This window comes from Somniosus microcephalus, unplaced genomic scaffold (assembly GCF_052327205.1).
Source record: "Somniosus microcephalus isolate GS21.2 unplaced genomic scaffold, FLI_Smic_1.0 unresolved_chr2, whole genome shotgun sequence".
Taxonomy (NCBI): domain Eukaryota; kingdom Metazoa; phylum Chordata; class Chondrichthyes; order Squaliformes; family Somniosidae; genus Somniosus; species Somniosus microcephalus.
This window is the reverse complement of record NW_028225180.1, coordinates 63,254,286-63,278,114: the sequence shown is the minus strand read 5'-3', so window position 1 is coordinate 63,278,114 and position 23,829 is coordinate 63,254,286. Positions and strand designations below refer to the sequence as shown.

Sequence of the window (23,829 nt, the reverse complement as noted above, 5' to 3'; positions counted from 1 at the left end):
CCTAGCCTTTCCCAAATAACCAGGATAATAAAATGTAACAACATTCAATTGTATTACAAATTTAGAATAAAAACAACTCGCTCGGTTTGTTTGTGCAACCAGAGGAACTAACATCGCTCTGATTCTGTTTGTGTGACCTACATCACAACCTCTGAGATCAACGGGCGGATGAGACGAGGATGAATTCTAGATTTCCATCTCTGTGTAGCTCAGTATAAGAAAAGACCTTGGGTCAGAATTTGTGGTGGGTGGTACGCCGTCAAACCGCCATTGAAATGGCCCCCAAGTTGCGAACTGTCAGTGTACGCATTAACAAATCATCCGTATGACCAAAGAAAAAACAATTTCTGGCACAGAGTTGGGCTATTCTTACCCACACTGCCCAGCAATTGCATGCAAAAATGTTACTGTTGATGTAAACAGACTCAGGGCCTGTTTGCATCAGCGTAAGGGGATACCTCAGGCATGTTTCATCATTTACATCGGGGAAATCGAATAGTTTAATTCTATCACGTTAACTTTTGTTGTTTCTGCAATGATTGGAGTTTTAATGCTGTCAATAATAATTATCAGCAAAATTACTTCTTTACTAACAGAACCAATATATAGCGACGTTGGTGGAATGAAGCTAATTAGGAATTAAATTCCAATCCTGGAAAGTTATTATAATTTTAAAAGATTACGGGATTCCCTTCTGAAATGATGTAAAATCTAATTCTGTTTCCTGATTGGAGGACACGGCCCAGAATTCATTAATGATTTTCGTACTTATTTACTACAATATTTCTAGTCAATGTAAAACACTTACTTTTCATTTCATTATCACCGTTGTTTCTTCTTATGACGTCCAAATATCAGGTTACATTAGCTCAGAACATTTCAATTTTCATTTGATTTTCAAATGTTATAATTTGAAACCTAAATTTACTAGAAAGCTGTTTCCATGCGGGATGCAGTTACAGAGGGTAGATCTTGACTTTGTGCGATAGTGTAAAAGGAGTGCTAATGAGTGTGCAGTCCATATTAAATCTCCCCTGATTTGTATTTCCTTTGACTTTAATGGGGAGAGGTGTGACACGAGCTGCTGACTCGATATAACCCACTTTATGCTGTCGCTAAAAGCCAAGATCTACCCCAACTTCTGAGGTGCACACAAACTGTTTCTTTTCAGTAAAGTCCGCCAATAATTTCCTTCCTTTCATACCCTTCCCTACATTTAACATGGTGGCGGTTGTGATCCTGTCCTGGGGAAAGAGCGGTCTCTCCAAATAGATCAATCACTACCTGGTGGCCAATGCAGCAGTGGATTTGCTGGTCGTCATCACTGGCGTTATATTCAATCGGTTCATCGACATTTACTTTCCCGGAAATGATCTGTCACTTACTTCAGTATGTCGGACCAATACCGTCCTAGTTTATGTACACAGAACCTGTTCTGTCTGGTTAACAGTTGCTTTCACTTTTGACCACCTTATAGCCATATGCTGCCAAAAGCTGAAAAACAAATATTGCACCAAGGAAACGGCAGCTGCGATTGCAGGCACTGTGCTTGCTCTGAGCTTTTTAAAAAACATCCCTTGATACTTTGACCCAGAAATTCGGGTCGGGGCTATCCGCAGGTGCCTTGCGCGCTGGCCGTTGTGCTGTGGGCCCGCGTGTAATTCCGATCCTGGGCCTGCTCCAGCTGCCGGCGCGCAGTGCCTGCGTATCCCAGGGGCGCAGTTTGTTCGATGTGTCCCCTGGGATCACGTGGGACATGGGGAGCCAATCGGAGCAGGGAATGCTCCATTCCTAAGATTGACAGGAAGAGCTGTCAAAACTTATGAATAGGCCCCAAAACATCAGTAATCTTCAAATAAATTAAAATAAAACGTCACATTTTTAAAATAAACTATAAATTACATGAAATAACTATTTAAACAATAATTTCAATTTTTGAAAAAAATGGTTTTATTTTATAACGGGGCTGTAAATAAACTTACCTTGCTTTAAAGTATTTAAAAATAGTAAAGCTGTGGAAAAAATGTTTTAATTTTAATTAATTCACCACTTGTAAAAAGCAGACCTTGCGACTGCTTTTTAAATGAGTAAATTCTGCAGACTCACCCTCCCGGGAAAACCTGTAAAAAAAACTAAGTTCGATGCGCATGCGCAGCCTCTCCCACGCACGCGTTTGAACTCTTAACCCATTCGTTCAGGGGAACAGAAGTGCCGGTTTCCCGCGCATTCGCAGTGCATGCAGGAAACCGGCACTTCCATTGGGCCGACGGGTGAGTACCCCGTGCGTACTCACCCATGGAGACCCGAATTTCAGGGCCTTTGCATATAAACCTCTATATAGAATTAACAAGGTGCTCTGGTATTGCCAGATAAGATCAAGCTTTAATTCTTCACCCCTATGGCAAGCATTTTCTTATTTTGGCTGTATAGCGACTCCTTTTCGGCCATTCTTTGCTATTTTGCTGCTTAATGCTCTGACCGTGAGATATATATTAGTGGCCAGCAGAGTCCGCAGGGCATTGCAAGGCAACACCAGCACTGAAAATAACCCTGATGCTGAGATGGGGAACCACAGAAATTCCATAATTTCACTCTTCAGTATATCCGGCAATTTTATACTGTTATGCTTGACCTACATGGTCCATTACTTGTATTACCGAGTTAATACTACCTATTGATACACAGGTTACAATGGCCCGGTTTGTAGCCTTCAGGAAACCGGATATATGCTCCTGCTTTTGAGCTGCTGCACAAACACATTTATTTATGCAGTGAACCAGACTGAATTCAGAGAGGTGTTAAAGAAAATGGTGAAATATCCATTAAATATGAATGTTGAGCTATAGATGGTTAGAAACACTATGGATTTGCTGGCATTATAATTCGACTTAGCAGATGAGAACAAAAGGAACAGGGGCAGGCGCAGTCCTGATGACCCTGGAGCCCAGTCCAGCATTGAATGACATCATGGCTGAACTTTTAAATCAACTCCATCTTTCCCGCCATATTCAATTTCCCTTGACTCCCTTAGAGTCCAAAAGTCTATCGATCTCAGTCTTGAATATATTCAAAGACTGAGCATCCACCACCCTCTGGCGTCGAGAATTCCAAGGATACACAACCCTCCGTGAACTCAGTCCTAAATGGCCGATCCCTTATTTTGAGGCAGCACCCCCTCTTTCTGATTACTGTATTTGGTCCCGAGACATATGAGCTTAGAGACCAGATTCACTCTCTCCAGTCATATCCCAGGTTAAATTGCCACAAATGCTGCAAAGCCGTGCTTCTTCGCTAGGTCGTTCATTTGAATAAATCCATGCTAATGACTATTCCACTGCTCTGCTCATCGGCATCCAACCCTGGCACCCTCAGTAAACTTGAGATCATCCAAAAATTATGCTGCCGATATCCCGACTCACACCAAGTCCAAATCAACCGAGAACCCTGTGCTCGCTCACTTACATTGCCTCCCGGTTGGAAATCGCCTCATTTAAAAAAAAATCACCAATTTGTTCACTTCCCTCGACTGCTTCGCCCCTCCCAATCTCTGTCACTTCCAGCAGCCCCACATCCCTCATATTTTGGCCTCTTGCACATCCCCTCTTTTCATAGTTCAACAATTGCTGACAGTGCCTTCAGCCTTCTAGGCCCTTAACTCTGAAATTGTCCACCCTAAAATTCTCTGCTTCTCTAGCTCTGCCCCCTCCTTTAAGACATTCCTTGAAACCTACCTCGTTGACAAAGCTGTTGGTCACCTGTGCAATTTCTTCCTATGTGGCCTTGTGTCAAATTGTACAGGATAACACACATCTGAATCGCCTTGCGATATATTACTAAGTTCAATGTGCTATTTAAAGTACATTTGTGGTTGTTCAGCTTGAGCTATGTATCTGATTGTCAAGCTTTTGATTAGAATTGGCCGTTATTTACCTCCTGCCTGATTCCGTGCATGAAATTGGTCTTCTGCAACAGCGCAAAACGGCCGACAGTGAATCAGCGGGCTGTATTACACGGCGCCCCATTTTATTTTCATGGGATTTGAAGGCAAACTGTAACACATCCTGCCAATTGTCTGTTTCCCCTTTGCACTTTCGTGGACGACCAATTTCATCTGCACTCGTTTAAAAAGTGGGTTATTATATTGTTCCTTTAAATTCCTTCATTTTTTCTGGTGCGTTAAATGAAAGAAGCAACTTTCTATAATGGGTGGAGGGAATGCTAACAGCACAGCTTGCAGGTGGAACCAGGAACCTCCAGCTCTGTGTGGGCCTCAGTACCACTCTGGTTGAAAGCAGCTAACTGAACACTGACCAGGGATGGAGCATGTGCCCTTCCCACACTGCCTGGGGTTTAGTACCACAGCGGGTTAGCACTGACCGGGGATGGAACCAGGGCCCTAGCTGCTGTTTGTGTTTGATCCAGTCCATTACCATATTCAGGGGATCATAGAATCAAGATAAGTTATGGCACAGAAGGAGGCCTTTCGGACCACCGTGTCTGTGTCGGCCGAAAAGAGCTGTGCAGCCTAATCCCACTTTCCAGCTCTTGGGCCGGAGCCTTGCAGGTTACGGCACTTCAAGTTTTTGCATCGTCCCTCTCCTTTGAGAAGAGAGATGCAAATTATTGACACACATGTTAACTTTTTGGTCTCTAATAGGCCTTACTATTTCCTCAGTCATGGTTTTGTTCTTTATGTATTTATAAAACATCTTTGGGTTTTCCTAGGTTTTGTTTGCCAATATTTTTCAGGCCCTCTTTTTGCTTACCTGCTTTCCTCTTTAACTTCAACCCTGCACAACAGGCCTTTAATAAAGCCTCGGACCTTCCTGCTATCTCTGCATCTCAGTAACACAGAGGTTGAGATCAGTCAACTCCACAAGTCGTAGATGGAATCTGGGCACTTTCTGCAAGGTGTCGGGCTGAGTACCAAACTTTGCATTGGCCTGGAATGAAGCCTAAGCCGTTCATTTTCTGTGTGGGCCGCATTGAGGCGCTGGAGCTGCGGGTGGATGGGTTGTGGAGCATTCACAATGCTGAGAGGGACGTGGATAACACGTTTAGTGAGTTGGTCACACCGCAGGTAAGGGCTGCACAGGAAGAAAGGAAATGGGTGACCACCAGGCGGAGCAATAGAAGCAGGCAGGTAGTGCAGGAGACCCCTGTGAACATTCCCCTCTCAAACAGGTATACTGATTTGGATACTGTTGAGGGGGATTACTCACCAGGGGAAGGCAGCAGCAGCCAACTTCCTGGCACTGGGGGTGCTCCTGCTGCCCAGGAAGGGAGGAAAAAGGGTGGGAGAGCAATAGTGGTAGGGGATTCTATAGTAAGGGGAACAGATAGGCGTTTCTGTGGCCATAGACGTGAATCCAGGATGGTTTGTTGCCTCCCTGGTGCCAGGGTCAAGGATGTCACTGAGCGGCTGCAGGGCATTCTGGAGGGGAGGGTGAAGAGCCAGAGGTCGTAGTCCACATTGGTACCAATGACATAGGTAAAAAGAGGGATGAGGTCCTGCAGCAAGAATTTACGGAGCTAGGTGGAAGATTACAGAGCAGGTCCTCAAAGGTTGTAATCTCTGGATTACTCCCGGTGCCACGTGCTAGTGAGTAGAGGAATAGGAAGAGAGAACAGATGAATGCGTGGCTAAAGGGATGGTGCAGGAGGGAGGGCTTTAGTTTCCTGGATCACTGGGTCTGCTTCTGGGAAACGTGGGACTTGTACAAGTCGGACGGTTTACACCTGAACCAGAGGGGGACCAATATCCTTGCGGGGAGGTTTGCTAGCACTGCTGGGGGGGGGGGTTTAAACTAACTTGGCAGGGGGATGGGATACAGAGTGGAACTATAATAGGGGGTGATTTACAGCCAAATACGGAGGAAAAAACAAGTCAGCTGGGAAGGCAGAGCAAATATGTTAAGGCAAAAGGGAATATGGCAAGGCTGGAAGGCATTTATTTTAATGCAAGGAGTCTTGCAAATAAGGTGGATGAACTGAAGTTGTTGTTGAACACATGGGAGTACGATATTGTTGCTATCACGGAGACATGATTGAGGGAGGGTCAGGACTGGCAGCTCAATATTCCGGGGTATAGAATCTTCAGGCGAGACAGAGGGGGGTGTAAAAGGGGAGGGGGTGTTGCAATATTAATTAAGGAATCAATTACTGCTGTAAGGAGGGATGATATATTAGCGGGTTCCTCCAATGAGGCCATATGGGTAGAACTTAAAAACAAAAAGGGGGCAAGCACTTTGCTGGGAGTGTACTATAGGCCCCCAAACAGTCAGGGGGAGATAGAGGAACAGATATGTAGGCAAATATCCGAGAAGTGCGAAAATAATAGGGTAATAATAGTGGGGGATTTCAACTTCCCCAATATTAATTGGGATAGTCAGAGTGTGAAAGGCTTAGAGGGTGCAGAATTCTTAAAGTGCATCCAGGAGAGCTTTCTGAGCCAACATGTAGAAAGTCCTACAAGAGAGGGGGCGGTACTGGACCTAATTCTAGGGAATGTAGCCGGGCAAGTGGTGGAAGTGTCAGTAGGAGAGCATTTTGGCGACAGTGACCATAATTCGGTGAGATTTAAGGTGGTCATGGAAAAAGACAAAGACGGCCCGGAAATAAGGGTTCTAAATTGGGGGAAGGCCGATTTTAATATGATAAGGCAGGATCTGGCCAAAGTGGACTGGGAGCAGCTACTTATAGGAAAATCCACATCAAAGCAGTGGGAGACTTTCAGAAGGGAAATAGAGAGAGTACAACGCCAACATGTTCCTGTAAAGGTCAAGGGTGGGACCAACAAGCAAAGGGAACCTTGGATGACAAGGGATATACAAAAATGCATTAGGAAAAAAATGGGGGCTTTTGGCAGTTACAAAAGACTAGAGGAGTATAAAAAGTGCAGGGGCATACTTAAAAAAGAAATTAGGAGGGCGAGGAGGGGCCATGAAATAACACTGGCGAGCAAAATAAAGGAAAATCCTAAGATGTTTTATAAGTATATTAAAGGCAAGGGGATAACCAGGGAAAGGGTAGGGCCCATTCGGGACCAAAGTGGCAATCTGTGTGTAGAGCCAGATGATGTAGGCGGGGTTTTGAATGAATTTTTTGCATCTGTGTTCACTATGGAGAAAGACGATGTAGACATAGAAATCGGGCAAGGGGACTGTGACATACTTGAACATATTTGCATCGAGAGGGAGGAGGTACTAGCGGTTTTAGCAGGCCAAAAAGTGGATAAATCCCCAGGCCCGGACAAGATCTATCCCAGGCTGTTGTGTGAGGCAAAGGAGGAGATTGCAGGGGCTCTGACACAAACTTTCAGATACTCTCTGGCCACAGGGGATGTACCAGAGGACTGCAGAACAGCTAACGTAGTACCATTATTCAAGAAGGGTAGCAGGGATAAACCAAGGAATTACAGGCCAGTGAGCCTAACATCTGTGGTAGGGAAATTATTGGAAAACATTCTGAGGGACAAAATTAGTCTCCACTTGGAGAGGCAAGGATTAATCGGGAATAGTCAGCATGGCTTCGTCAAGGGTAAATCATGTCTGACCAATCTGATTGAATTTTTCGCGGGGGTGACTAGGTGTGTGGATGAGGGAAATGCTGTGGATGTGGTTTACATGGATTTCAGTAAAGCTTTTGACAAAGTCCCGCATAGGAGACTGGTCAAGAAGGTAAGAGCCCATGGGATCCAGGGTGCCTTGGTGCGTTGGATCCTAAACTGGCTGAGTGGCAGGAGGCAGAGGGTGATGGTCGAAGGTTGCTTTTGTGACAGGAAGCCTGTGTCCAGTGGGGTACCTCAGGGATCGGTGCTGGGACCCTTGCTGTTTGTGATCTACATAAATGATTTGGATGAGAATGTAAAAGGTATGATCAGTAAGTTCGCAGATGACACGAAAATTGGTGGGGTGGTAAATTGCGATGAGGAAAGCCTCAGGCTACAGGACGATATAAACGGGTTGGTCAGATGGGCGGCAAAGTGGAAAATGGAATTTAGCCCTGAAAAGTGCGAGGTGATGCATTTTGGACGGACAAATAAGTCAAGGGAATACACAATGAGTGGTAGGACCCTAGGAAGTACAGAGGGTCAGAGGGACCTTGGTGAACATGTACATAGATCCCTGAAGGCAGCGGAACAGGTAGATAAGGTGGTTAAAAAGGCATATGGGATACTTGCCTTCATTAGCCGAGGCATAGAATATAAGAGCAGGGAGGTTATGATGGAGCTGTACAAAACGCTGGTGAGGCCACAGCTGGAGTGCTCTGTGCAGGTCTGGTCGCCTCACTATGGGAAGGATGTGATTGCTTTGGAGAGGGTGCAGAGAAGATTCACCAGGATGTTACCTGGGATGGAGCGCCTCAGCTATGAAGAAAGACTAAACAGGCTGGGGTTGTATCCTAGGAGCAAAGAAGGCTGAGGGGGGACTTGATTGAGGTGTACAAAATGATGAGGGGCATAGATAGGTAGATAAAGAGGAACTTTTCCCCTTAGTAGGGGGGTCAATAACAAGGGGGCATAGATTCAAGATAAGGGGCAGGAAGTTTAGAGGGGATTTGAGGAGGAACTTTTTCACCCAGAGGGTGGTTGGAATCTGGAACTCACTGCCTGAAAGGGTGGTAGAGGCAGGAACCCTCATAACATTCAAGAAGCATTTGGATGAGCACTTGAAATGCCATTGCATAAAAGGCTATGGACCAAATGCTGGAAAATGGGATTAGACTGGACAGGGATTGATGGTCGGCGCAGACACGGTGGGCCGAAGGCCCTCTTTCTGTGCTGTATAACTCTATGACTCTATGACTCTATGACACCTTATGTCTGAGATCAGCTGGCCCAGTGCAGGCTGGAACGTGGCTCCTTCCTGCTCTATGTGTTTGGCCCAGTACCTTATTCAACACAGGCCTCGAATGACGACTGGGCACATCCTACTCCACCTTGGCCTTAGAGCCATATCGGGTGCGGCAAGTGAACAGCACAGGCTGTTGGTTGGATTGTGGGGCTTCTCAGCATTGTAGGGAGCTCAGCAGCGCATGGTTGACATCAGCTAACTGAGCGCACATCGGGGATGGAGCCTGCTCTGTCTGGCTCAGTATCCTGCCGTGCGAGATCAGAAAATTCAGCACAGATCTGTAATAAAGCCTGAGCCCACCCTGCTACACCTGCGGCCCAGTACCAAACGGGATGAGTTCAGTAAATTCCGCACTGCCTCTTCCTGAGCTGGGAATGAGCTCATTACTTCACAGGTTAACATTAGATAACAGCACAGGCTCGGAAAGTAACAAAGGCCATTCTCGGTCTTTTATCGTCTAAGCACCACACCGGGTGAGGTGAGCTAACAGCCCAGGCTGCGGGTGTACACCGGACCCTCACAGCTCTGTGTGAGACTCAGCACCACACCGGGTGGGATCAGTGAACAGCCCAGGCTGCGGGTGGACACTGGAGCCTCATAGCTCTGTGTGAGGCTCAGCACCACACCTGGTGGGATCAGTGAACAGCCCAGGCTGTGTGTGGACACTGGAGCCTCACAGCTCTGTGTGAGACTCAGCACCACACCTGGTGGGATCAGTGAACAGCCCAGGCTGCGGATAGACACTGCAGCCTCACAGCTCTGTGTGAGACTCAGCACCACACCGGATGGGATCAGTGAACAGCCCAGGCTGCTGGTGGTCACTGCAGCCTCACAGCTCTGTGTGAGACTCAGCACCACACCGGGTGAGATCAGTGAACAGCCCAGGCTGCGGGTGGACACTGCAGCCTCACAGCTCTGTGTGGGGCTCAGCACCACACCGGGTGGGATCAGTGAACAGCCCAGGCTGTGGATGGATACTGGAGCCTCACAGCTCTGTGTGAGACTCAGCACCACACCGGGTGGGATCAGTGAACAGCCCAGGCTGCGTGTGGACATTGGAGTTTTATAAATCTGTGTGGGGCTCAGCACCGCACCGGGTGAGATCAGTGAACAGCCCAGGCTGCGGGTGGACACTGGAGCCTCACAGCTCTGTGTGAGACTCAGCACCACACCGGGTGGGATCAGAGAACAGCACAGGCTGTGTGTGGACACTGGAGCCTCACAGCTCTGTGTGGGGCTCAGCACCACACCGGGTGGGATCAGAGAACAGCCCAGGCTGTGTGTGGACACTGGAGCCTCACAGCTCTGTGTGGGGCTCAGCACCACACCGGTTGGGATCAGAGAACAGCCCAGGCTGCGGGTGGATACTGGAGCCTCACAGCTCTGTGTGAGACTCAGCACCACACCGGGTGGGATCAGTGAACAGCCCAGGCTGTGGATGGATACTGGAGTTTTATAAATCTGTGTGGGGCTCAGCACTGCACCGGGTGAGATCTGCTTAATTATCACTGCTCGGGGATATCACGTGGGGCTCTTCCGCTGGTGTGTGGCCAAGTACCAAACTCACCACAGGTCTTTATCGAAGCCTGGGCCCTTCCTGTTCTTTGTGAGAGATCAGCACCCCACAGGCTGTCATCAGGTAACAACACAGGCCGGGGTTGGAAACTGGACATTTGGTGCTCTGTGAAAGTCTCAGTACCACAACATCTGAGATAAGCCAACAGCGCAGTCTGTGGATAAAAGGCCCTCGCTGCTCTGTGAACGTCTCTGTAACACAGAGGGTGAGATCAGGTAGTTCGGGATAGGACGGAGATCATGCCAGGGCACCTCCTGCTGCACGTTGGGCTAAGTAACAAGCATTATTATCAACTAACAGCACATGGCAATGATGGAACCTTTGTCCTGCCTGTTCTGTTTGGTGCTCTGTACCACACTGAGTGATATCAGCTGAATCAGCACTGTCCACGGATCGAACCCGGGCCCTTTCTGCCCTGCTTGTGACTCCGTACAGCACCTTGTGAGATCGGTTAACTTAATATAGGAGGGAATTATATCTTGGGCCCATCTTTCCCCATGTTGGGCTCAGTACCACACTGGGTGAGATCAGTTCATTCATTACAGGTCGAGAATGGAGCCTGGGTCCCTCCTGCTCTGTGTGGGTCAGTAATTAAGCATGTATGGTAGATCCACACTGCACGTTAATATACACCTTTGAGTATGGCTAAATCCTGTTGTTCATTTGTGGTCCTCCTAAATTTGGCCTCTTGATCTTTACGGTATTGCAAATAAATGATGTCGTCACCATGAGTGTGTTTATTTCGGGTGTCCCAAGTCATTCATTACTCAAACGAAAACAAGTGTATTTCTATAAGCCAAACCTGGAAAGCCATGCAAATAGCAGTATACAAGCGGTTCAGTTCTGCTATAACATGTAAAGACAAAATAAATTGCTCTGGCCAAATCGATTTCTCTGTATGGCGAGATATAATTGCATTTGAATGTAGGATTTTGCTACAAAAGACCAGAATTCATGACCCTTACAATAGACCATTACAGGTCTCGACAACAGAGGTATTTCATCTCACCCCTGTCACTGTACTATCGGAGGGTGATCATTATTATTGAATACATCATTTAGTTTTGTGACGATACTGTGGTTGTACTAACAGTTGCACGGTCCCCTCCAGATTGCAGCTCTTGCAGTCAATTGGGAGGAAATCAAGTTGTTTTCTGATGGAGAGCAGTACCGTGTACACTAAACTGATCGCCTGCAGTGAGCATTAGGATGTAGATTTCATTCAATTCTTCCTTTGTCATCTGAATCATCCATTCAAGCAGAGGAAGTATCAGTGTGTTCCCAGACTTCTTACAGATGGCTTATATAATCAAGTTAGTTAATGTTCTTATCAAAGAAGTTAAGGCAGAAATACCCGTCCATTGGCCCATTGTGCCTGTGCCAGGAAAGAATAGCGTGATTCCAGCTCGACAAAGAGCAACGCGTTTGCCTGTGGACGATCTGGGTTTCTGCCATTTGTGCACAAGCAACACCCCCTCAAACCTGGGAGGGAACCTTAGCCTTGAATATTAACCAGTCTCACGGAAGATAAGTAACTCGCATGTGTTGGCTCGAGAGACAGTGTGAAGCCAGGACAGATCACATTGGTCAGTAATTGTCTCTGGAAACGCTTAAACATGGTGATGTGTTTACACAGATGTAGTCATCCGAAAAACAAAAGCTTCCTTGTTAAACAAGGCGGAAGTTGGGTTACTGTTATTGCAAAAATACTTTTCCTTCTGCGTTGGCACTCATATTATCCTTAATAACATAGACGTATCACAATAACGTCGTGCTTCTTGTGCACGGAACTGTGTCTTGTTCAGCCTTGTAATTGAATAATAAGACAACAGATAAGTCTGTTGTTTATTTCCTGAAATCGACCTCTACATCGGCCTCTATACTTGAGAGTCGATTAACAGGGAATTGCAAAGAATCCACTTGAAGAATCACACATAAAGCAACGGACAAAAGGCTAAAATAATATTAAATAATCTTGTAAATGGAGCAAGGAGGAGATCAAGGTAAGACTGGAGGGACCCGAATGTGAGGTCTCGGGCGGGGCCTTGCCTACAGCGGGTGAAAGATCTGAAAACTGCCGACATGGCCAGAAGCTGGGATAATTCTCCATAGGGCAGAGAATGCTCAGGGGAGATTTAAGGAGTTCAAAATTATGCGGGGTTTTGAGTAAATAAGGAGAGATTGTTTCCAGTGGCAGGAGGGTCGGTAGGTTTAAGGTCATTGGCAAATGATCCAGAGAGGAGGTGAGGAGATGTTATTTTCTTACATAGCGAGCTGTTATGATCTGGAATGCATTGCCTGAAAGGGTAAAGGAAGCAGATTCGATAATAAAAATAAATATTGCATGTGTACAGCTCCTTTCACGACTCCAGGAAGTCTTAAAACGCTTTACAGTGAATTAAGTTATTTTGAAGCATGGACACTGTTTTAATGTAGGAAGCGAGACAGTCAACTTTTGCACAGCCAGCTCTAATAAATAACCCTGAGATAATGACCAGATAATCTGTTTTATTGATGCTGGTTGAGGGATGAATATTGCCCAGGACACTGTGGAAACCTCCCCTGTGCTTCTTCGAAATATTGTTGTGGGATCTTTTAGCTCCACCTGAGAGAGTAGACGGGGCCTCGGGTTAATGTCTCATCCAAAAGACGACATCTCCGACAGTGCAGCACACACTCAGAACTGCATTGAGATGTCAGCATGTATATTGTTTTCAAGTCTCTGGAGCGGGACTTTAACACATTGCCATCTGATGCAGAGGCGAGAGTGCTACCACAGAGCCACTGGTGACATTTTTGTAAAAAAAATGGAATTGGAAATATACTTGAAAAGGAATGGGTTGCTGGGCAGTGGGAAAGAGCAGTGGGTTTGGACTAATTGGATTCCTATTTCAAAGAGCCAGGAGAGTCACGACAGGTCGCCTGGCCTCCTTATGTGCTTTCTTATTCCATACTGCTTGTGTTGACCGTAATCTTCAGCCAATAATGTTACTGGAATGAAAGCTGAGGAAGGGCCTCCATAATTGTACAATAATCCGCCCTTTATTCGTGTGAGACTTCGGCAGTGTTGCAGGTCTGGGAGATCCCAGCATTATATTAGAAAAGCACAAAGTGGTTAAGATCGTGTCGTGAGAGTGTAATTAAAAGATAATAAGAAATACTGTAGGTCCAAGACATTATTCAGGGAGAGGGAGCAATATTAAGGATTAATAAAGCGTTTTAATAATCCATCAAATCTAGCAGATAGATAGCAAGGATAAGCAAATATTAGCAGTAGAACACAAGGGAATCATTGAAGGAGTGCTATGCAAGTGCAGCAGCGATGAAGGATATTTTAAAAATGTAGTTACAGTGCTCAAGTACATAATATGGGATTCTGGAATCCAGGGACTCAGAGACCGCGAGTTAAAGGAATGGGGAGTGACAGGAGTGACGGTTACTGACAATGCTGCAAGTTTCCTCAATTAAAGAAGATTCCTGGTGATCCGACAGTGAGAGACATAATCCCAGTTTATAAAATAAGGCCAGGAGAGATCCAGTGGGTGAGCACCTGTGAGAGGAGCAATGTAAAAGGGATATATATTGGTTTAAGGGACGATGCATCATGTTTAACTAACCTGCTGGTGTTTCTGAAACACATCACTGGCCTGTAGGGCCGGGGAAATGCAGTTGGAATGACCCAATCGGATTTTAGCGAAGCAGCAGACAAGGTTCCACATCTACAAACGGTGAGGGATTATGGGGCGGGTGGGAGATCTGGCACTGCACAGACAGCTAATTACAAAATGAAAGTTGTTTATCGACAAAGGGAAACCTGCAAGGAATGGGCGACTATTGAAACTCTGGAATCTTCCTTGTTACCAGTTTATTTTGAATGTTTTGTATAATAGAATCACAACGGGGATGAGGGTATCTTAGAATAAAAAACAATGAAAATGATTCCAACATAGTAACATAATAACACCATAGAAATTTACTGGGTGTGATAGGTCATGTGACCCATTCTCTCTGAACTGGATCCTTTGATACAACAATCAAATACTTTCCACACTGTCCTCGTCTCTATCCACAGACATTTATTTCACTGCTTCAATATTAATCTAACTTTTCCGTTACTATTCGCTGAGGCAAAACATTCCACGATACAGCAACTTTTTCCATAAAGATGTTTCTGCTTCCCTCTCTGCTCATTCCCTGTGTGACCATTTTAAGTCGATCAGCCTTTATTTCTAACTGCCAAACTAGATGGAATGATCCCTCCCTCTTCACTCTGCCAAAACTCTTCATAATTGTTAAAACCTGGATTGTATTCCCTCTTATCTTTCGCTGCTCCAGCCCAAATTGGCGCAATATCTTGTCCCTCACCACCAGTAGGTTTCTGATCCTTGGCACCTACACTGCCCGCTCTAAGTGGGGTTAATGTCCTTTCCACAACGAGGGACCGAAGCTGTACCTGGTGTTCTAACGGTGGCCTCACCAGTATTTTGTAAAGATTCATCATCACTTGTTTATTCTAATGATCAAAGCCCATGTCTACAAATCATCAAATTTCTGTTGGCTTTATCATGGACTTACCTACCCGCAAAAGTGCTTTCTTCGAATTGAGTATTTGGATCCCTATCACTCGCTTTTCATCCACACACTTCAGCTCCTTCCCATTGGGAGCATTCTCCCAATACTTGATGTTTCTCTCACAATCAGGCGAGATCACCGATAATTTGTAATTGATTCAAATTTGCTGGTAATTTTCAATTATTATTTAAACAATCTGTAACCGCATAATAAACGGTAATTACCAAATATTTTCTCTGACCGTCTGCAAATGCTCAGCCAAAAGCAGGATAATTAATATCGACTTTTTGTAATTTGATTTTCTGGAAACTTTTTTTTACAGATACATTGCATTACAAACAATAGCTAATAATTTTATGAAAAATCATTCATTTTAAATTCCTTTACTATTTTGTTTGGGAGACTGATTGAAACAGATTATCAATAATATTACTCATGATGCTTTTATCGACAGCACAAAACAAGGGCAGCCTCCATCTTTGTGCTAAGTGAGAGACACCAGTCAGCGCACAAGCGAGATTTTAAGTCAGTATCTGGGACAAAAGAGATGAAAGGTCACATCGATGAGCCGAGTTCCGACTCTTTCCTCCATTTGAACACTGATCACGTGACAAGAGCCCGCCTCCATTTGCCAATGAGGAAGCGTGTCCGACAGAGAGATCAGTGCCTGCAATATTCTCACCAAACTGCCAGGAAAGTTACCAATATCGACGATCGCAAGACCTTTGTATGTTTTGACACCGAATTAAACTTTATTGATGATTTTAAGGTGGCGCGCCCATTCCCAGTATCTGCAGTGTAAGGTGGCTTCCTCTCTATCCCACAGGTCCGACTCCACTGCTGATCCTCATCATTGTTATCTTTGTTCCCTGAACTTGAAATGTGATAAATTTGCAGGAATAGGTTACGTTTGCTCAGCGAAAAACGCGTGAAAAAAGAAAGCAATAGAAATATCAAACGCACGCTACAAAATGGAAGAAATATTTACACAAGGACTCTCCGATTTTTCACATTACCAGAAAGACGGATGTTCTACGGTGGAAAAGGAGTTGAAAATGAGCTTCAGTTACGAGAAAGTTTTCATTTGATTTGATTCTTTTGATCCACATTTTCTAACTAATCTCAGAATGATTGTCCAGGGAGATGTCGCCACATTCTTCAGCTGTTCTCTGAATTTCCTCTGTGTCGCTGCATAAATACAAGTGTTTGGACAGGAACTCAAATACTTCAGCATGGCTCCGGTTTCTGTTGCGATATATCCAGGGTCTGTGCGGTCGCCTCAGTAATAAGTGGTGTTTGTCAGTCTGCTCGTTACAAAACTCACGGCATTTGTTAGCCATAGCAATATAAAACTGCCCGATATAATGAAGAGTATAATGATGGATTTTCTTTGGTTATTCAACACCGCATCGCTGTGATTCTCACTCGTGTGACCCCAGAGTCCCTTGCGGGCTCTGCTGGCCACTAAAATACTTCTGACAGTCAAAGAATTAAACAAGGCAATCAAAGTAAAAGGAAGCCAAACGCACCAGGCACTGTGAAACCAGATGTCAGCTATACCTGGAGATGAGGAAAGAATGCTCCACTGGACCAGCAGCCCCACTGCACCTTGTTAATTATTTGCTGAGGTTCATATGCAAACAAAACAGGGAAGTCCTTTAAAAATATTAGGACCGAGAACATTGCTTTAACCGCGGCCGCAGTTTCCACGGTGCAATACTTTGCTTTAAACTGTTGGCAGCAGATAAAATCAAATCGGGCAAATGTGAAGGAGACGGTGAAACAAACAGACAAATCGAGGGTGACAGCAGTCATGTATAGATTGAAGTTACATACGGGAGTGTGGGACAGGAATGAAAGTCCTGCCTTCTCCCCATATCCCTTGATCCCTTCAGCCTCAAGAAACATATTGATGTGCCTTCAATAACCAAAAACTAGAATTTATAGACTTTAACAAGTTGGCTTTTAATCACTAAGATCAGAGCTAACATCGCAACACACTGACTGGCTCGCAGGAATGAGTCATACAGGTTAGTCAGGAAAGAGGAAGTGAAACTATACACCGTGTGGGGGAGGGTAATATACATGAGTGCAAAACGAATACAGGCAAGAACGAATACAGGCAAGAACGAATACAAGCAAGAACAAACAGATTTAATTACATTCACCCCTTCTTTAGATTTAGTCCATCGGGGTGATGTTTCTTAAAAGTTGGTATAAGTGAGTCTGTCAGGAGGTTTTGCGGTTCTCAGTGATCGGCGCAAAGCCGGTTGGGGTGCCTCTAGGGGAGTGGATTCTGGTTCCTCCACTGTCTGGGCCTCCGCAGTGTCTTCCAGGTTATCTGCAGTGTCCTCCAGGTTAAAGTTGGGTATTGATACCTCTGGGCGTCCGGTCTCTTTGTGTCGGTCTTCCTCGGGCAGTCTCTCATCGTTCTCTCTGCTCCCCAAGGAAGCGAGGTCTTTTATGGAAACAGTGTCCTCTCGCCCGTCAGAGTATTCGATATAGGCGTACTGAGGGTTTGCATGGAGGAGCTGTACCTTTTCCACAAGGGGGTCCATTTTATGGCCTCTCACGTGCTTCCGCAATAGTACTGTCCCCGGGGACGTCAGCCACGTGGGTAGAGATATGCCCGAGGTCGATTTCCGGGGGAAAACGAACATCTTTTCGTGAGGGGTAGCGTTAGTGGCTGTACATAACAGAGACCTTATGGAGTGGAACACGTCTGGGAGGACTTCCTGCCAGCGGGAGGTCGGAAGGCCTTTTGACTTTAAGGCTAACGTGACAGCCTTCCATACAGTAGCATTCTCCCTTTCCACTTGCCCATTACGCCGGGGGTTGTAGCTAGTGGTTCTGCTAGTGGCTATCCCCTTTGAGAGCAAGAACTGGCGCAGTTCGTCACTCATAAATGACGTCCCCCTATCGCTGTGTATGTAGTTCGGCATGCCAAACATGCAGAATCGATTACCGAGACACTTGATGACCATGTCACTGGTCATGTCTGGGCAGGGAATGGCGAAGGGGAAGCGGGAATATTCATCAATGATATTGAGGAAGTATACGTTATGGTCGGCAGAGGGAAGGGGTCCCTTGAAGTCCAGACTTAGGCGCTCGAATGGCCGTGTGGCTTTGATAAGGTGCGCACGGTCAGGCCTGTAGAAACGAGGCTTGCATTCCGCACAGATGCGGCAGGCTCTGGTCATTGCCCTGACCTCCTCGATGGATTGGGGCAGATTGCGGGACTTTATAAAATGGTATAGTCGGGTGACCCCTGGGTGACAGAGGTCGTTGTGCAGACCCTGTAATTTGTCCATATGAATGCTGGCACACATACCCCACGATAGGGCGTCTGGGGGTTCATTAAGGGCTCCCGGCCTGTACATAATATCATAGTCGAACGTGGATAGTTCGATCCTCCACCTGAGTATTTTGTCATTCTTGATTTTCCCCCTTTGTTTGTTATTAAATATGAAAGCCACCGACCGCTGGTCGCTGAGCAGGGTGAAATGTTTGCCGGCTAGGTAGTGTCTCCAGTGCCGCACTGCCTCCACTATAGCCTGTGCCTCCTTCTCGACAGAAGAGTGCCTGATTTCAGGTCACTGAAGGGTTCGGGAGAAGAAGGCCACAGGTCTCCCAACCTGATTGAGGGTCGCAGCTAAAGCAAAGTCTGATGCATCGCTTTTGACTTGAAAGGGAATGCTTTCATCCACTGCACACAGTGCAGCCCTTTCAATGTCCTGTTTGATACTGGTGAAAGCCTCCCGAGCTTCAGCTGATAGTGGGAAGGACGTCGATTTAATGAGGGGTCGGGCCTTATCAGAGTAATTGGGCACCCATTGGGCATAATACGAAAACAATCCCAGGCACCTTTTTAAAGCTTTGGGATTGTGTGGCAGAGGCAGTTGCTTTAGTGGGCGTAATCGGTCAGGATCCGGTCCAATTACCCCATCTTCCACCACACAGCCAAGTATACAGAGACGGGTTGTGTTGAAGACACATTTGTCTTCGTTGTAGGTTAGATTCAGCTTTAGGGCAGTTTTTAAAAATCTCGCAAGATTTAGATCGTGGTCTTGCTGGTTGTGCCCGCAGATAGTGACATTGTCGAGATAGGGGTAGGTAGCTTGTAGTTTATTCTCGTCAACCATGTGGTACATCTCACGTTGGAAGACCGAGACCCCATTTGTTACCCCGAAGGGCACTCTGAGAAAATGGTAGAGGCGTCCGTTCGCCTCAAAGGCGGTGTATGGGCGGTCCTCTGTTCTAATGGGGAGCTGGTGATACGTGGATTTGAGGTAGATAGTCGAGAAGACTCGGTATTGCACGATCTGGTTGACCATTTCTGATATGCGGGGTAAAGGGTAGGCGTCCAGCTGGGTATAAATATTAACAGTCTGGCTGTAGTCAATTACCATCCATTTCTTTTCGCTATTTTTAACTATGACTACTTGGGCACACCACGGACTGGTACTGCATTCAATCATGCCTTCCCGCAGGAGTCTGTCCACTTCCACCTTGATAAAGTGTCTGTCTTCCAGACTGTACCATCTACTTTTGGTTGATATGGGCCTACAGTTCGGAGCGAGATTAGCGAATAAAGAGGGTGGGCTGATTTTTAAGGTTGATAGGCCACAGACTGTGAGTGGCGGCTGGGACCCGCCATATGCTAGCGTGACACTTTCGTGGTGGCACTGGAAGTCCAGGCCCAAGATTACATTAACACAGAGTTCTGGCATCACGAGGAGATTAAAATCCTTGTAGTCCGTGCCTTTTACTGTCAGTGTTACCACACAGTAGCCCAAAATGTCCGAAGTGTGGGGCTTAGCAGCCATAGCAATTCTGCTCCATGTAGGAGTTACTGTTAATGAGTGCTGCCGTACCAGGCTAGGGTGGATAAAACTCTCGGTACTCCCACAGTCAATTAAACATTTCGTTAAATTCATGTTTACCTGTATGTCCATCATGGATTTTGTCAACGGGTGTGGCCTGGATTGATCCACCTTGATCGAAGCCACTGTTGGGCCCTGGGCGGCCGTTGAGTCGGAAAAAGATGGTGGATCCCAAGATGGCGGCACGCACGGCACGCACGAGGCGGTGATGGAGTTGGAAATCGGATTCCCCCTGCAGACTTTGCTAAAATGCCCCTTTTTCTTACATTTGAAGCATGTAGCGTCCTTCGCTGGGCATCATTGTCTGGGGTGCTTGGCCTGGCCGCAGAAGTAGCATTTCAGGCCTCGAGACTTTGCCGCTGTAGTAGGACTCCTGGGTGAACTTCTGTGTGGGGACTCCGGCGGTGTAGAGCTGGTCTGAGACCTGGATGGGGAAGATGGCTGATTCCAAGATGGAGGCCCGCTCGGCGCGCACGAGGCGGTGAGGGCCACATGGCCAGAAGAATAAGAGTCAGAGTTTTTCTGGGCCACGTCCAGTGATCGCGCAGTGGCCACTGCCTTTTTTAAGTCCAGGACCTCCTTCTCCAGCAGTCTCTGCCGGATATAATTCGATTTGAGGCCCGTGATGAAGGAATCGCGGACCAATTTGTCATAGTACACATTGGCCGTCACGGCCTTGCAGTTACAGTCCCGGACCAAGTCCTTTAGGCCCTGTAAGAAATCGTCCATTGATTCCTCAGGTCGCTGCCTGCGTGTAGCCAGCAGATGTCTGGCGTACACTTCGTTTACTGGCCTCTGGTATTGGGCCTTCAGGATAGTGATGGCCTCCATGTAAGAGGTGGCGTCCCAGATGAACGAATAAATCCGATGATTATCTACCTCGCTAGCGGATGAGGCCCTCATGAAGAGTTCGAAGCATTTGAGCCAGTGTCCAAATTGATTTGATGCTTCAGCAGAATGTGGATCCAAGTCCAGATGCACTGGTTTTAGGAGTCGATCCATCCTAGTATTCTTTAGTGATTAAAATTGATGTGCTTTCAATAACCACAGAACTAGAATTTATAGACTGTAACAAGTTGGCTTTTAATCACTAAGATCAGAGCTAACATCTCAACACACTGACTGGCTCGCAGGAATGAGTCATACAGGTTAGTCAGGAAAGAGGAAGTGAAACTATACACCGTGTGGGGGAGGGTAATATACATGAGTGCAAAACGAATACAGGCAAGAATGAATACAGGCAAGAATGAATACAGGCAAGAACAAACAGATTTCATTACACATATCCAACTCTTTCTTGAATATATTTAATGAACTGGCCACCACCGCCCTCTGTGGCAGAGAATTCCACAGGTTAACCACTCTCTGGGTGAAGAAATTCCTCCTCATTCCAGTCCTAAATGGCTTACCCCTTATCCTTAGATTATGACCCCTGGTTCTGGACTCCCCGGCCATCAGAAACATCCTTCCTGCATCTAGTCTGTCCAGACCAGACAAAATTTTATAGGTTTCGATGAGATCCCCTCCATATCTTCTAAACTCCAGTGAGTATAAGCCCAATCGACACAATCTCTCCTCATACGTCATTCCTGCCATCCCAGGTATCAGCCTGGTGAATCTTCGCTGCACTCCCTCCATGGCAAGAACGTCCTTCCTCAGGTATGGTGACCAAAACTGCACACAATACTCAAGGTGTGGTCTCACCAAGGCCCTGTACAACTGTAGCAAGACATCCTTGTTCCTGTACTCGAACCCTCTTGCTACGAAGGCCAACATACCATTTGCCTTCTTAACCGGCTGCTGCACCTGCATGCTTACCTTCAGCGACTGGTGCACAAGGACACCCAGGTCTCTTTGCACTTCCCCTTCTCCCAATCTATTGCCATTCAAATAATAATCTGCCTTCCTGTTTTTGCCACCAAAGTGGATAACCTCACATTTATCCGCATTATAGCGCATTTGCCATCTTTCTGCCCAATCACCCAACCTGTCCAAATCGTACTGGAGTTTCCCGACATCCTCCTCACAGCTTACCCTCCCGCCCAGCTTTGTGTCTTCTGCAAATTTGGAGATATTACATCCAATTCATTAATATATATTGTGAACAGCTGGGGTACTAGGACCGATCCTTGCGGTACCCCACTAGTCACTGCCTGCCACTTGGAAAATGACCCGTTTATTCCAACTCTTTGCTTTCTGTCCGCCAACCAGTTCTCTATTCAAGTCAAAACCTTGCCCCCAATCCCATGTGCCTTAATTTTGCACGCTAATCTCTTATGTGGGACCTTATCAAAAGCCTTCTGAAAGTCCAAATACACTACATCCACTGCTTCTCCCTTATTTATTTTACCAGTTACATCCTCAAAAAATTCCAGGATCACTACCGATAACTTTAAAGTAGAGTCACCACCGGTAAAGTTAGAGTAGAGTCACTACCAATAATGATCGTGTACTGTCACCAAAATTAATGTTAGAATAAGTTCACCACCAGTAATGTTAGAGTAAGGTCACTGCCAGCAATGTTAAATCAGGGTCACCACAAATAATGTTAGTGTAGGCTCACAGCCAGTAATGATTGAGTAGATTCACCACCATTAATGTAAGAGTAGGGTCAGCACCAGTAATGTCATAGTACTGTCACCACCAATAATGTTACGGTTGGGGCACGACCAGTAACGTTAGAGTAGGGTCTCCACCAGTAATGATAGAGTAGGGTCACCAGCATTACTGTTAGAGTAGGGTCTCCACCAGTAATGATAGAGTAGAGTCACCAGCAGTAATGTTAGAGTAGAGTCACCAGCAGTAATGTTAGAGTAGTGTCACCACCAGTAATGTTTGAAGAGGTTCACCACCAATAATGTTAGCGTAGAATCACCACCACTAATGTTAGAGTTGCTTCCCCACCAGTAATGTTAGAGCAGGGTCACCGCAAGTAATGTTAGAGTAGTGTCACCAGCATTAATGTTAGAGTAGGGTCTCCACCAGCAATGATAGTGTAGAGTCGCTACCATTAATGTTTGTGAAGGGTCACCACCAGTAATGTTAGCGTAGAGTCACCAGCAGTAATGTAAGAGTAGTGTCACCACCAGTAATGTTTGAAGAGGTTCACCACCAGTAATGTTAGCGTAGAATCACCACCACTAATGTTAGAGTTGCTTCCCCACCAGTAATGTTAGAGCAGGGTCACCGCAAGTAATGTTAGAGTAGTGTCACCAGCATTAATGTTAGAGTAGGGTCACCACCAGTAATGTTAGAGTAGTGTCACCAGCATTAATGTTAGACTAGGGTCACCACCAGCAGTGTTTGAGTATGGTCACCATCAGCAATATTAGATTAAGATTACCAGCAATAATGTTAGAGTATGCCCTCATCAGTATTTCTTGAATTGGATTACCAGCGGTACTGTGAGAGTATAATCACCACCAGTAACGGTAGCATAGTATCAGCGCCATTAATGTCAGCGTAGCGTCATCACCATCAATATCAAAGTAGGGTAACCGCCAGCAATGTTAGAAAGTAGTCATCACTGTTGATGGTATCGATGAATCATCACCAGTATTGTTAGCGATAAATCATTGCCAGTAATAATAAAGCGGAGTCATCACTAGGTAACATTACAGTAAAAAAAACAAATTTAGGTTATGCAATAGATGAGTGAAGTTTTCACCAAATAAATTTGTGACCTCAAGAGCCTAACGCAGAGTCCAGGAGGGATGTTCCATTCAGCGTTCAGGGACCATGCGCAGGGCACATTCCCTCTGGGATTACTCTCCGTACAATTTCCCCACTGGTGGCCCGGCGCTCTGAAGCGGAAAATCGTCCCTACTGTTTGTTAAGTGACTGTAACTAACGCCACTTATTGTGTAACCTGTTTTTCTGACCTGGGCTCCGATTGTTCTATAAATGGGGATCATTTACCGATCTCAGATACATTCCAGTCGAA

General features: G+C 46.0%; 2 pseudogenes across 1 annotated transcript in view; one reads left to right on the top strand and one right to left on the bottom strand.

The window, feature by feature from the left end:
• LOC147092727 (NACHT, LRR and PYD domains-containing protein 3-like) overlaps nt 1–23,829 on the bottom strand; it is a 1,209,123-nt pseudogene that overhangs the window by 1,014,626 nt on the left and 170,668 nt on the right. The gene's annotated exons all lie outside the window — the stretch shown is intronic.
• Nucleotides 1,222–2,846, top strand: LOC147092730 (uncharacterized; annotated as a pseudogene).